We start from the raw sequence: 14,457 nt of genomic DNA on the forward strand, positions 1-14,457 counted from the left end.
CCTACGTGTGAACAACTTTATATGAATATTTTTTGTACTTGGTTTACTTGGGTTGGTATGATACATTATATTTAAGTTCCTTGAACACTGTGGATCCCCCTAATGTGTATGAATGACTGAGGCTTTGTAAATTAAGGGACGTTTGTGTGAATAAAGTTATTTGACGGGGTCAAAGAGCCATATGTGATTTGAAAAGGAGTGTTTGTGGTTTTATCGCCACCTGTTTGGGGAGAAGCCAACCCGTGTGACAGCTCTCCTGTCCCCTGTCCTTGGTCCCCATGGGTGAGCAACATGAGAGAAAAAGACCTCGGGTACTTGGTAGGAAAACCACCTGGTGTCCTTCAACTGCTCTTCCCACCCCACATCGGGGAGCAGGTGTGCAGACCAGGACCTCCCTCTGGGGAGCAGGAGTCCACGCCACGCCTAATGTGCCCTTTGCAGGGATCCAGAGCCTCCACCAGCGTGGTGGGCCCTCCAAACATCTCCCGGGCCCTGTCAGCCCCAGCACCATGCTTCTGCAAGCTCTGCCCTCGGATTTTTAATACAGAGATACAAAGGGTCTCCAGACCGCAGCAGCAAGAACCTGGGCTCCCAGAGGAGTGGGCCAGGGCGGGACAGCTCTGTGGGCTGAGAAATAGCCAGGCCTAGAGAGCAGAGGGCGCTAAGCGAGGCAGCAGTGGTGGGTCTGGGGCTGGAAGAAAGTACGTGAGGCCCATCTCCCTCTGCCTGGCCAACAGAAGCCCTGTTCCCTGAGGGATGAGGACTGACACTCATGAAAAGCCAGCCACTTCCATGTGTCCGCCAGCCTGCGTGGTGGGCGTGGTGTGAGCGCCTGCGCCAATGGGAAATCTAGCCCTGGAAAATCCAGACCGCTGGGTGAATGGATGCTTGGTTCTCTGGAAGGACCGGGGCTTGCGCCACTTGCCACTGAGCAGGTGATCCAGCCTCGCTGCACCTCTCCTTCCTCGTACAAAGTGAAGTTGATAGCTGAAGGTTAAGAACCTGGTGTTGGGCCCAGCACTTAGTAGGCTCTCAATGAAAGACTATAGTTCCCTTTTCCCAGATAGGCAGGTATGGGATTCTCCCAGTCTGCTGAACGGAGTCCTGAGCTCTGACCCCTGGTGTCCCACACAGCCTCAGAAAGCTCATCAAACTAAAATAGAGTTGATGTTTGACAGGGGACTCCCCACTTGGACCTTTTCTCAGGAGACCTGATAAACCCAAGAATCAAAACTGCAGGACAGTCAGGACTTGGGATCGTGTGTTAGAGGAAAAAGTAAGAGGCTTCTTGCCTAACAGGAGCGAACAAGCTGCATTCCAGGCCCTGGCTTTGGTGACCAGTGCCTGCTGGGGACGGAGCTTCTGCGAAGGATACTTCTGTAGCCTGCGCGGCAGCCTGGAGCTTAGAGAAGGACAGCTGACGAGTTTGTTTTTTTAACAACTTTGTTGGGATGGTTCATCGTTTTGAAGTGTTTATGCTAGTCATTTTTAGTTTATGCAGAGTTGTGCAATCATTACCACCACCTAACTCCAGAACATTTTTGTCACTTCAAAAAGAAACTCATCCCTATCGGCACTAGCTTCTCATCCCCTCCCAAATATGCACTCCCAGGCCCTGGCAACCGCTAATATACCTTTTGTCTCTAAGGACTTGCCCATTCTGGACATTCCATAGAAATGGAGTCATACAGTACGTGGCCTTTTGTGTCTAGCTACTTTCACTTGACAATGTTCCATGGCTTGTCCATGTCATAGCTCATATCAGTGCTTCATTCCTTTTTATTGCTGAATAAGTACCTCATTGTATGGAAATACCACATTATCCATTCATCAGTTAATGGACATCTTTTTCCCCCATTTTTGGCTATTACAAATAATGCTGCTATGAACACATATCCAAATTTTTGCATAGACATGGTTTTTTATTTTTTTTTCCATTACACACTTAAGTTCACATTTAACATTTTGCATTAGTTTCAGGATAGACCTGTTTTTAATACCCTTGGACACATACATCTAGCCGTACAACCACTGGGTCATATGGTAACTATAATTTTTTGAGGAACAGCTCGGTTGTTCTCCAAAGACTGCACCATTTCCTATTCCCACCAGGAATGTATGAGAGTTACACTTTCTCCACATCCTTGCCAGCCCTTGTTACTGTCTGTTTTTATAGCCATACTGGTAGGTGTTACAGATGTCTGCATCATTATACTATTAATAGCAGATAATGGGAGAATAAGGCCCTGGCTGTATAGCTCTGTTGATTAGAGCACTGTCATACCACAGGGCTTGATCCCGTCAGGGCACATAAAGGAATCAATTAATGAATGCATGAAATGAGTGGCACAACAAACTGTGCCACTCATTTACGCAACAAAAATCTTTCCTTAAAAATGTTTAAAAGATGTATTTAAAAAGGTAGGGAGAATAACAAATTGGTGCTTTAGATGCTTGAGTCAGTCACTGATCCAGCAAGTGCTGAGTGCCTAGCAGAGCTCAGAAAACACAGAGTGCCTCTGCTATTTACTGGCTTTTTGACCTTGAGGCAGGTCATCTTTCCAGCTTCATTTTCTCATCTACAGAGTAGTAAATATCCACTTCATAGGATGGTCGACAGCACTTAAGGTTTTCATGCAAAATACATGGTGGGCGCCCCCATGAGCATTTCCCTGTGTGTCCTTGGCACCACGGAGTTGGTTAGGGCAGGGTTCACAGATGCAGGGGCGCTGAGAAGCTCTGTGTTGGCTTTGGGTGTGGGTGATGAGGCACTAGGGACCCAACCCTGGAACAGGGTCTATTAAGTGCCAGACTCTCCACAGATGAGAGAGGTGTGTCACCCAGGCCCCTGAGGGAAGGATCCGGCGTGCCTGGAGCAGGCTGGTGTCCATTCCATGGGAAGCAGAAGTTTGACATCCAGGCCCTGCCTCACTGACCTTCCCCTCCTGACCTGCTGCCATCCACCCATCCTTCTCCAGCCTCCGGCTTTGTGGGTAAATCCACACTCCTGACAATCCCAGTTCTTGTGAGCCAGAGACCCTGCCGGCAGGAGCTCCAGGTCCAGAGGGGGAAGGGCTCAGAGAAGACGGATGCCATCATGGCCTGCTGGGCCGGAGAGAGGGACTCCAGGAGCTGAGGAGTGCGGGGTAGCGGAGACTTGCTGGAGGAGCGAGTCTTGAGACCCGCACTCGGTCCAGCCTGCTACCTGACCTGGGCCTGGCCCTCTCCAGGTGTGTGGCCGCCCCTCGGCCTGCAGTGCCCTGACAGACTGCAGCAGGCCAGGCACCCTCATTTCCTACTAGCTTTTCCACTTGGAGAGTGGCAGCATCTCCCTGCCTCCCGGGAGGTCTTTACCTGTGGTATTGAGACCCACCCCTCCAATTCAGCCTCCACACAACAGATTTCCTTTTAAATCAGCAGACCAGGTCATGGTGCAAAACCATCTATAGATTTCCATTGCACCTAGGATATTACTCGGGCTCTCCCCGTGGCAAGGCCCCCATTCTCCACCTTTCTCTTGCTTACTCCTTAGGCTCTACACTCTAGCCATCTGGGCCTCATCACCTGTTCTTTATGCACATGCAAGGCATCTCCGTCTCAGGCCTTTGCACTGGCTGTTGCCTCTGCCTGGGATGCATTACTTCATTGCTTCCTATAGGTGTCTGCTCATACACCCAAGAAATCTTACCTAGCCCCCTTATTTAAAGAAATACCTCATTACCACCGCTATTTCTTTAACATGCTTTGTTTTTCTTTTAATTTTATTTTGTATTGGTTTCAGGTGTACAGCTTAGTGGTTAGACAATCATATACTTCACATAGTGTCCGCTCATTATTTCCAGTTCCCTAACTGGCACCATGCATAGTCACTGCAATATTGTTGACCATATTTCTCTGTGCTTCCTTACATCCCCAAGATTATTTTGTCTACCAATTTATGCTTCTTAGCTCCTTCACCCCTTTCACCCAGTCCCCAAACCCCTCCTGGCAACCACCAATTTTCTCCCTGTGTCTATGAGTCTGTTTCAGTTTTGTTTGTTTATTTTGTTCTTTAGATTCCCATGTAAGTGAAATCATATGGTAGTATTTGTCTTTCTGTCACTGAGTTATTTCTCTGAGCATAATACCTTCTAGGTCGATCCATGCTGTCAAAAATGATTAAGATTTCCTTCTTTTAATGGCCAAGTAATTTTCCATTGTTTAAAAGTACCGCAGCTTTTTTTTATCTACTCATCTACTGATGGGCACTTGGGCTGCTTCCATAGCTTGGCTATTGTAAATAACTCTGCAGTGAATATATGGGTGCATATATATTTTTTCAAATTAGTGTTTCAAGTTTCTTTGGATAAATCTCCAGAAATGGAATCTCTGGGTCATAAAGCAAATCAGATCTATTTTTAATTTTCTGAAGAAACTCCATACTGTTTCCTCAGTGGCTGCACCAAACTGCATTCCCATCAACGGTACCTGAGGGGTCTCTTTTCTCCACTCCTCATCAACACTAGTTGTTTGTTGATTTATTGATGATAGCCATTCTCACACGTGTAAGGAGATATTGTGGTTTTAATTTGCATTTCTCTGACAATTAGTGGCACTGAGCATCTTTTTCATACGTCTGTTATTCTGTATGTCCTCTTTAGAGAAGTGTCTGTTCAGGTCATCTGCCCCATTTTTTTAATTGGATTTTTTCTTTTTTTTTTTTTTTTGGTGTTGAGTAGTATGAGTTCTTTATAAATTTTGGGTATTAACACCTTATCAGATGTATCATTGACAATTATGACATACCTTATTTTTATTTTTTTAAAAAATGATTTATGTTTAGTAAGGGGGAGGGAGGGAAAAAGGGAGGGAGAGGAACATTAATGCATGAGAGATGTTGCCTCTTGCAGGCCCCCAACTGGGGTCCTGGTCTTCAACCCAGGCATGTGCCCTGACTGGGAGTTGAACCAGTGACCTTTTGGTTCACAGCTGGTGCTCAATCTACTGAGCCACACCAGCCAAGGCACCTTATTTTTCTTTATAGCACTTATCACTAGCAGAAAGGTTTAAATATTATATACATATATATAGTACCCATATAAGTGTGTGTATGTATACAGCTACTCCTTGACCTGCGATGGGGTACATACCAATAAACCCACTATAAGTTTAAAACATCTTAAGTTGAAAATGCATATAATACACCTAACCTACCCGATGAACATCATAGCTTAGCCTAGCCTACCTTAAATATGCTCAGAACACTTACATTAGCCTATAGTTGGGCATAATCATCTAACACAAAGCCTATTATTTCATTAAATAGTGTTCAATGTCTCATGTATTGAATACTGCACTGAAAGTGAAGAACAGAATGGTTATATGGGTATCACTTTTGCACCATAGTAAAGTGAAAAAACCTGAAGTCGAGCCATCATATGTCGAAAATTGTCTGTATTTAAATCATCTATATATCCTTGCACAGTCAGTGCCTGACATGGCTCATAGTAGGCATTCAGTACATATGTATTAAGTAGATGGATGAGAGCACATTTTTCAGTTAGGAACACAGGCCAGTGGAAGGCACTTGCTCTTCTGAGCCTACGGGGGTCGGGGGGGAAGCCCTCAGACACGAACCCAGGGCTCCTGCGCGCACCTCCCCCCACCCCCGCCCTCGTGGCCTGGCCTGCAGCTTCTCTCCATTCCTGAGGTTTAGTCACAGTCCATTTCATTCCCGTCGGCTCCTGGGAGGTAGGAATGAAACCAGCTCCTTGAGAAGGAGTCACCAGATGTGGATGAAGATACTGTTGGGCTTTGCTCCCTTTCATCTGGAACAGGGATGCACAAACTTCTACTGTCAAGGGCTAAAAAGTACACACTCCAGGCTTTGCAGGCCATGGCCCCGCCGTGGCTTTTTGCTCGGCCATCGTGACACATACACAGCCATAGACAGTATGTAAGCAAACGAGCGTGGCTGCGTGCCAGTAAAACTTTATTTATGGTATTTACACACACGGAAATTTGGATTTCGCATAACTTTCACCAAAGTGTCACACAAAAATATTTTCCTTCGACCGTTTAAAAATGTAAAAGCCACACACCCAGAGCAGTGTTGGGCTTGCTTCTGTGAGCTGTGCCTGTGGTGGACGGCACGGCCTGTAACTGGTGGGCCCAGTTCGGGGAGGGGTGTGTCCCTGTGTAGTATGACAGGTCCATTAAGGTGAATGAGAGGTCATTGTAGGATGTGGCAGAAAAGGCAAGAACCTTCTGCTTCACCTCCGGCTGCCCTCTTGGTCACAGCTCCAACTGACATATGCTCATGAATCTAGAAGCAGCAAAGCATGAAAAAAGAAAACAAGCAACTGTAACAGGAGTCAAGAAACTAGAATCCAGATCCAGCATGGCCTCCTCCTGCCTGCTGTGAGGGATGTGGCAAATTTTCTCTTCTCTGGGCCATATAGGCACATTCTGGAATCAACGGAAGGGTTTGGATTGCTGCTTTACCACTGACAGTCTTGTGACCTTGGCATGTTACTGTCTGAGCCTCAGTTTTCTTACCTATAAAATGGCAACAATACCAGTACCCACTTCATAGATTTTTCTGCGAATTAATGACATAGTGCGTATATAATCCATAGCATAGTGCCTGGCATGAAGTACATTACCCATAAAGCGTATCTGTTGATAATATTTTTTAAAACCCCCACCCAAGAATGTTTAGAGAGAAAGGAGGAGAGAGAAAGAAACATCGATTGGAGAGAAATCATTGATCGGTTGCTTCCTATATGTGCCCTGACCGGCCCTCAAACCCACAACCTTGGTGTGTGCCCTGACCGGGGATCGAACCCATAACCTTTTGGTGCATGGGACAACGCTGCAACCAACAGAGCCACTTGGCCAGGGCTTCATAATATTTTTTAAAGGTGGAAAACATACTTTGAGATACTCCTCAAAAAAAAAAAAAAAAAAAAAAAGGAAAAATCTCTGAGAAGTCCTGTAGTAAGTCTTGTTTCTCAAGTTTCTTGGATCACCGATGCCTCTACATTGAACACCTGTTCACATCCCTTGACACTAGTGTTCTGTGGCAATGCTGAGGGCCCACTTTGGGAGATGCTAAATGAGATCATCTTTGCAGCTCTCAGATCCTAATTCCCTGTTAGGGGACTTCAGCCACCCCATCCCGTTTCACATGGGGTTGGATTCACTTGTCTGTTGCAAAAGCCTCCGGTAATTGCCTCTGCTTGGTCTCCTGGTTCCTTGAGGGCAGATCAGAATATGAGGAATTTAATAACCGTGGACTGGGTCCCCCGCCAAAATGCTGTGGGGCCCTGGCCCAGACAACTACAATGTGGTGAGAACACAGAGAGCTGTTGCCCCCGCCAGCAGACCAAGGCCACTGCCAAAACCCTCACATTCCTGGTTCCCACATTGGCAGAGCGCAGCTACCCTCCAGCTACTGTTTACCCAGCGCAGTGAGCAATTAGCGTTCTGCTGGGAAGCACCTGTAGTTTAGTGGTTCTGCACACAGGCCCACTGTGAGACTGCCTGGGCTCGAATCAGCTTTGTCATATGTAGAACAGGGATAACAACTGCACCTGTGTCTGTGACAATTAGGTATGGCTGCCTAAACAGGAGGCGCTAAATAACATCAGATGAAACAAGAAAGAAGTAGGTTTCTCTCTCACGTAAAAGTGCGAGTGAGGAACAGTCCGGGGCTACTGTGCTCGTTACAGGAGGTTATCAGGGATCCTGTCTCGTTCTGCCTTCCAGCTCTTACATCTTCAGCAGGTAGTTGCCATCTTCAAGGTCACCTCCTGGTCCAGGATGGCTTCAGGCATGTTCTCCTCATCCCGGACAACAGCACAAAAAGCGGAAGAAAGAGAGCTTGCCTTCTCTTTTTATGGAATCTTCCCTGAAGTCCCACCCCCCTTCCACCTCCATCTCCTTGGCTCGAACTTAGCACATGGCCACACCTGAGGCTGAAGAGACTGGGAAACAGCGAGGGCCGTGGCCCTGTTACTAAGGTTGAGGGAGACTTGGTGTTGGGTAGGCAAGCAGGCACTCTGCCCCACAAGTGTGCTTCTGGCTCATTCTAATAAAGGTTAGGTATTATTGTTATTAATAACAGCTTTGCAGACCTGGGTTTAAAAAAATAAAGAAGCAAATTAGCCAGAGGGGATCCAGGGCACCTTCTGCAGATCTGGGACAATGGCACCTCTGTGGTGCAGCCAGCACCACAGCCTGATGCTGGGAGTACTGCAGACTTGGGTTCTTCTTTGTTGGCACGTCGTTTGTTCAGTCTGTGTGTCACAATCTTCAATGGCTGGAGATACAGAAGAAATGGGTGAAGAGCTATTTTGAGGTGATTGAGTGAGGTCTGAACTATAGTGCCTGGGTTAGAATCCCAGTTCTGCCACTTTCTGTGTGATCCTGGGCAATTTGCTTAGCCTCTCTGGGTTTCATTGTCTTCCTCCCTAAGGTAGAGAAGATGATAAACGCTCTCACAAGATTATTCTGAGGGTTTAATGGATGAATACAAATACAGCGCTTTGAACACGAAAAGATAGCCCTGATCTCTTTCGCGGACCCTTGGAGCTCCTTGCCACCTATTTGGCTTTCTTCCTGCTTATCTTAAGCATTCACTGAGCACCTACTCTGCTGGGCACTGGAGATTCAAAGATGAAATACATGTAGACATGATTCTCTCATCATAGGGACATTTACATTTCCTGAGCCCCTACCGTGTGCCGGGCTCCGTGCCACAAGCTGATAGTCCTGAAGGAGACCAGGTAGAGGTGTGCAGCTGGGAGTGGAGCACACAGAGGACATACGCTGAGAACTCTGGCTCAGGCAAGATGGAGCTAAGGGACTAAGAGACAAGGGTCTGGTTCCAGCTCTGTGGGTAGGATCAGCCTGTGGGCATCTGTGTCCCATAATTCTAGACCGGCAGCCAGGCCAGGCCTGCAGATGGGGCCTGGGAGAGAAGGCCACCCCATTCCAGCACAAAGAAATAGTCTATTTTCCTGGGTTGTCAGATGAGCAGTAATCTGGGAACAAAAGATGATTAGCCGTGGATGCCTGGGCAGCCGAGCCAGTTGTCCCCAGCCCAGAGCCCAGCCAGCTCTCTGCTCTCAGGGCCCCAAATGTGCCTCCTAGGGCTGATCCTTTGACCCCTCCCCTATCTCTACCCTCTTCTTGAGAACCTCATACTCCCTCTCCAGCTGGCTTTGGAGAGTGGTTAAAATGGTAAGTCCTACCCACCTGTAATTAACTTATTGCCTCAGTTCCAAGTGCTCCTTCAATATGCATTCTATGATAAGCAACAGAATTCCTTTAAACAGTTCTTCTTTCAAGTGAGCATGATTTTAAGCTCTCAACAGAGGACCCTGGAGGGACACTGCAGGAGGAAAAGGTTTCCTGCAATTTCCAGCTCTGGGTGAGGGGCTTGTGGTGGATTCCCACCTCAGCCACAGGCGCAAAACACCATCGGTCTGCCACCTTGCAATCTCAGCCCGGTAACACCTTTCTATAGCCCTTCGGAAACCAAGGCCTCTTCACGGCTTGTACATAGTTGCCTGTGTTCTGGAGAGTCTCACGTAGCCAGCAGATCTCCCTCTCCAAGTCCATCTGTGACCCTGGTAGCCTGAAGGCCGCCTATCCTACCAGTGCCCAGTCTCCTACTGCCCATGACGCTGTTTGCTGAGGGCTTGCTGCCCCCACACACGCATGCTCTGGAAGGCAGCCTATTGCTTGCTCGGAAGCTCCAGACCAGCTCCAGCCTGGCTGAACCCTCAAGCTTGTCTGCTATCCAGTGGCTGACCTATACCTTTTCCAAGGGGTTTAGGTCCCTTCTAAGTTTGTCCTTCCTTGGTCATTTATGAAAAGCTACAGCTAACATCATACTTAATGGTAAAAGACTTTGCCCTCACATCAGGAACATTGTACTAGAGTTACTAGCCAGTGCAAACAGATAAAAATAAAAGAAATTAAAGGCATGAGGTTAGAAAGAGGTAGAACCATCTCTATGTGCAGATGGCATGATCATCTATGGAGAAAATCTAATGGACTCCCCAAAGAAAAACTACTAGAAATGGTTGAGTTTAGCAATGTTGCTAGATACAAGATCAATACACAATTGTAGTTCCATATACTAGCAATGAGTAATTGGGAATTAAAATAGAAAAAATACCATTTATGATACCACCAAAAAATATCAATTACTTAGGAATAAACCTTGCAAGTTATGGAAAATTCGTACAGCGTAAACTACAAAATATTGCTGAGAGAAATTAAAAAAAACCTAAATAAATGAAGAGATATAAGTTGATCCTCATTATTTGTGGATTCTGCTTTTGTGGTTTCACATACTAGCTAAAAGTTATTTGTAATCCACAAATGGATAATGGCCTTGCTGTTGCAGTCATTCACAGGCATGCTCGGGGCAGCAAAAAATTTGAGTAGCCTGATGCACACATTCCCAGCAAGGTCAAACAAGGTGATGCCCTTCTGCCTTCCTGTTTTATCTCCCATGTCATAAGCAAGTGTCTTTTCTGCAGTCTATTTAGTGCCATATTTTTCACATTTGTATATTGATATGATTTTTAAATGGCCCCAAAGCATGGTGCTGAAGTGCTGTATAGTGTTCCTTTGTGTAAGAAGGCTGTGATGTACTTTATTAAGAAAGATTTGTGTTAGATGAACTTCATTCAGGCATGAGTTAACAGTGCTGTTGGCTGTAAGCTCAATGTTAATAACTCAACAACTGATATTACACAAAGTGACTTGAAACAGAAATACACATAAAACAAAATTATGTCTCAATCAGTTGATGAAAATGTTGTGACTACAGACTCACAGGAACCTAACTCTCTGTTTCCCCTAAGAGCAATGGTTCAGTGTTCATGAATTCAGTGTTCATGACGACTTTCTAGACCATAACTACCAGAAATGAGAATTGACTATACTCTGTTCATGGGTTAAAAGGCTCAATATTGTTAAGATTGCATTACCCCCAAATTTATCTATAGATTCAATCCCAGTAAAAAAAAATCCCAGCAGGCATTTTTTGTAGAAATGGACAAGGTGATTTTAAAATTCACATAGACATATAAAGAACCTAAGTGGTCAAAACAGTTCTGAAAAAGAATAAAATTAGAGGGCTAACACTATCTGATTTCAATAATTATTATGAAGTTACAATCATAAGAACAGTATAGCATAATGATAGACACATAGATCAATAGAGAAGACTATAGAATAGAATAGAGTGCAAAAATAGAGCACATATACTCGAACAACTGAGTTCTTACAAATTATAAAGACAATGCAGTGAATGAAAACTAGATTTTTTAAAAAGTGCTGGAAAAACTGGATAAATATATGAAAGAACTTTTTACAATTTCAGTTTATGCCTCACACTGTATACAAAAATTAATTCAACATGAATCATAAGGCTAAGTGTAAAATCTACAACAATAAAACTTCTAGAAAAAAGCAAGAAAAAAAATACCTCTTAGATATGCCACCAAAAGTACAGTTCATAAAAGAACAAGCAGATAAATAGAACTACATCAAAATGTAAAATTTCTGGACTTCAAGACAAGAAAATAAAAAGAGAAGACAAACTGGAAGAAAATCTTTACAAAGTGTGTATTTAATGAAGGACCTGTATCCAGAATAATTAAAGAACCCTTAAAATTGAACAATAAGACAGAAAACAACCCAATAAAAAATTGGCAAGAGATTCAAATAGATATGTCACCAGAGAAAATAAACATATAGCAAATAGCACATGAAAAGATGCTCAACATTACTTATCATTAAGAAAAATTAAATTTTAATAATGCTTTAATTTAAATTAAATTAAAATACCAATGAGATACCGCTACACACCTAATAGAATGGCTAAAATGAAAAAGACTGACTATGACAATCTTGGTGAGTATGTGGGGGAACTGAACTTTTATATTCTGCTGCTAAAGACAGAAAATGGTGTAACCACCATGGAAACACTTTGACAGTTTCTTAAAAATTAAATGTACACCTCCCATATGGTCCAGCCAATTCACTTCTAGGTATTTACCTGAGAAAAAGAAATACTTGTATATCCGACCCTGGCCAGTGTGGCTCTGTGGGTTGGAGTGATGTCCTGGACACCAAAAGATCACAGGTTTGATACCAGGTCAGGGCACATACCCAGGTTGCAGGTTCGATCCCTGGTCATGGCACGCATGGGAGGCAACCAATAGATTTTTTCTCTCACATCTATGATTCCCTTCCTCAAGTGGGGAGTTAAAAAAAGAGAAATATTGTTTACAGCAGCTTTATTTGTAATAGCCCTGCACTGGAAATAATCCAGATGTCCATCAACATTATCAACACATGGATAAACAAATTGTAATATATCCATACAATAAAATGCCACTTAGCAACAAAAAAGAATGATCTACACACAATAACATGACTGAATCTCAAAATAATTCTTCTGAGTGAAAATAATTAGACATAAAAGAGACAAAAGAGGCTGCCTGCAGATGGTGAAGGGCTAGAAAGAAGGACTACAAGATGAGAGCGAAAATGCATGAGACCTTTGTGGTGATGGATCTGTGCACTATGTTGAATATGGTGATGGTTTCATGGGTATGTATATCAAAAGTTATTAAATTATGCCCTTCAAATATATGCAATTTAATGTCAACTATGCCTCAATAAAAGTGTTACATAAAAAAGTAGGGGACATAAGAGTCAGTTTGAAGGGACTCCCACAGGCCAAACTTGGAACAATTTGAACATCAAAAATAACAACGACAATGGATTTTACCCATTGACTAGTAATAATAATAATAAAAGAATCCATAGAGGGAGACGATAATAGAATTAGGAAATTCTCCATTTTGCAGCCACCAATGAAATAATTCCAGAAAAGTGTCAATAGCTGCTAAAAATCACTGAGTGATCATTTGTGAGGAAAATTCACACAAGACAGTCACATGGTCTCAAACAGACAATTCATTACACAGATGACTTGTCATTTACAAAGGGAAAGATTAACTTTACGGTGGACAGATCTGCTAGAAACACTTTAATCAAGTGATCACATTCAGCATCAGTAATGATAGAACGAGCTGGCATGATGCCTTCCTTATATAATTCACTGTCAAGGCCACGACCTCACCTCTGTGGTGTCATTGCCCAAAATGTTCCACCCGAATCTAACCACAAGGAGACAATCAGATATGCCCGGATGGAGGGACATGCAACAAGACAACCGGGCTGTCTCCAAAAAATGTCAGTGTCATGAAAGGAAAATAAGGCAGCGTGGTGGTACAGGGGGCATTATTCATTCTAGATCAGACACTAAAGGAATGCACCAACCAAACAAGATATCTAATCCTTGAAACCAAGGAAAGAAAAAAAAAGTTAAAACATCTATAAAATGGCATTATCATATATTTGGGGAACTCAGATTCTGGGATATATGGTAATAGACTGTATGCTGATTGAATGATAGCACTGTTAAACACTTTGGTTATTTTAGTGTTTGGTGTTTTTTGTACAGAAGAATGCCCTTGTTTGGGGGTGATACATGGGTACAAGCTAAAGTATTTAGGGGTGAAGTGGCCTGACAGCTAAACCTATACCTCTGTTTTCTCTCTCCTCTCCCCTCCTCTCTCTCTCTCCCTGGAGAGAGGCTGGAAGAGAAAGAGAAAGGGAGCACACAGGTGAAGGGCATGTGGGGTGCTCATTGCAAGATTCCTTTAATTTTTGTGTTGGTATAAAATACTCTAGTTAAAAGTGGGAGGAAGACAGGGGTGGGCAGCCTGCTCGGAAAGGCCTTTCCAGCTTGGAGAGTCAGCTTCAGGCTCAGGCCTTTGACCCCCAGGCAGCACCTGGGCCTCTCCTGACCTACCGCCTGCCCAGCAGCTGCTTTCTCCTTTCAGCAGCCACAGCCCTGTCTGACCTGACAGCAGGAAGGCTGTCCTCTTAAGCCCCCTCCTGCCCCTCACACATGGGCCTCTAGACGTGCGAGGCCACTAGCTCCGAGCAGTAATGAATGACATGGGATATACGCTCGCAGGGCAGGTTCGCCCTGCAGGGCCTTCCCTGTCGCTGAGCGCCACGACTGAAGTCCTACCGCGGATGGCATAGAGGCCCTTGGTCTGTCACTGTCCCCTCCCCAGATTCATTTACACTCCTCGCCTCACTCACACTGTTCCAGCCCCGCCAGCACCCATCACAGCGCTCCTGCCCCAGGGCTTTCGCCCTCATTCGCTCTCCTGAAATGTCCCTCCCCCTCCTCCCCCCTCCCCATCCCTCCTGATATCTACCCAGTTCCCTCCCTCCCCCCTTGATTTCCTTGCTGGCTTTATTTTTATTTTCCTCCTGAGCACGCATCACCATCTCCTGTACCATCCACTTGTCCTGTTTCTTGTCCATAAGGCCCACCGGAATGCCAGCTCCCCAAGGGCAGACATGTTT

The sequence above is a fragment of the Pteronotus mesoamericanus genome, unplaced genomic scaffold (assembly GCF_021234165.1).
Source record: "Pteronotus mesoamericanus isolate MK-2021 breed Mesoamerican mustached bat unplaced genomic scaffold, CSHL_Meso_final contig_25, whole genome shotgun sequence".
In the NCBI taxonomy this organism is placed as follows: Eukaryota; Metazoa; Chordata; class Mammalia; order Chiroptera; family Mormoopidae; genus Pteronotus; species Pteronotus mesoamericanus.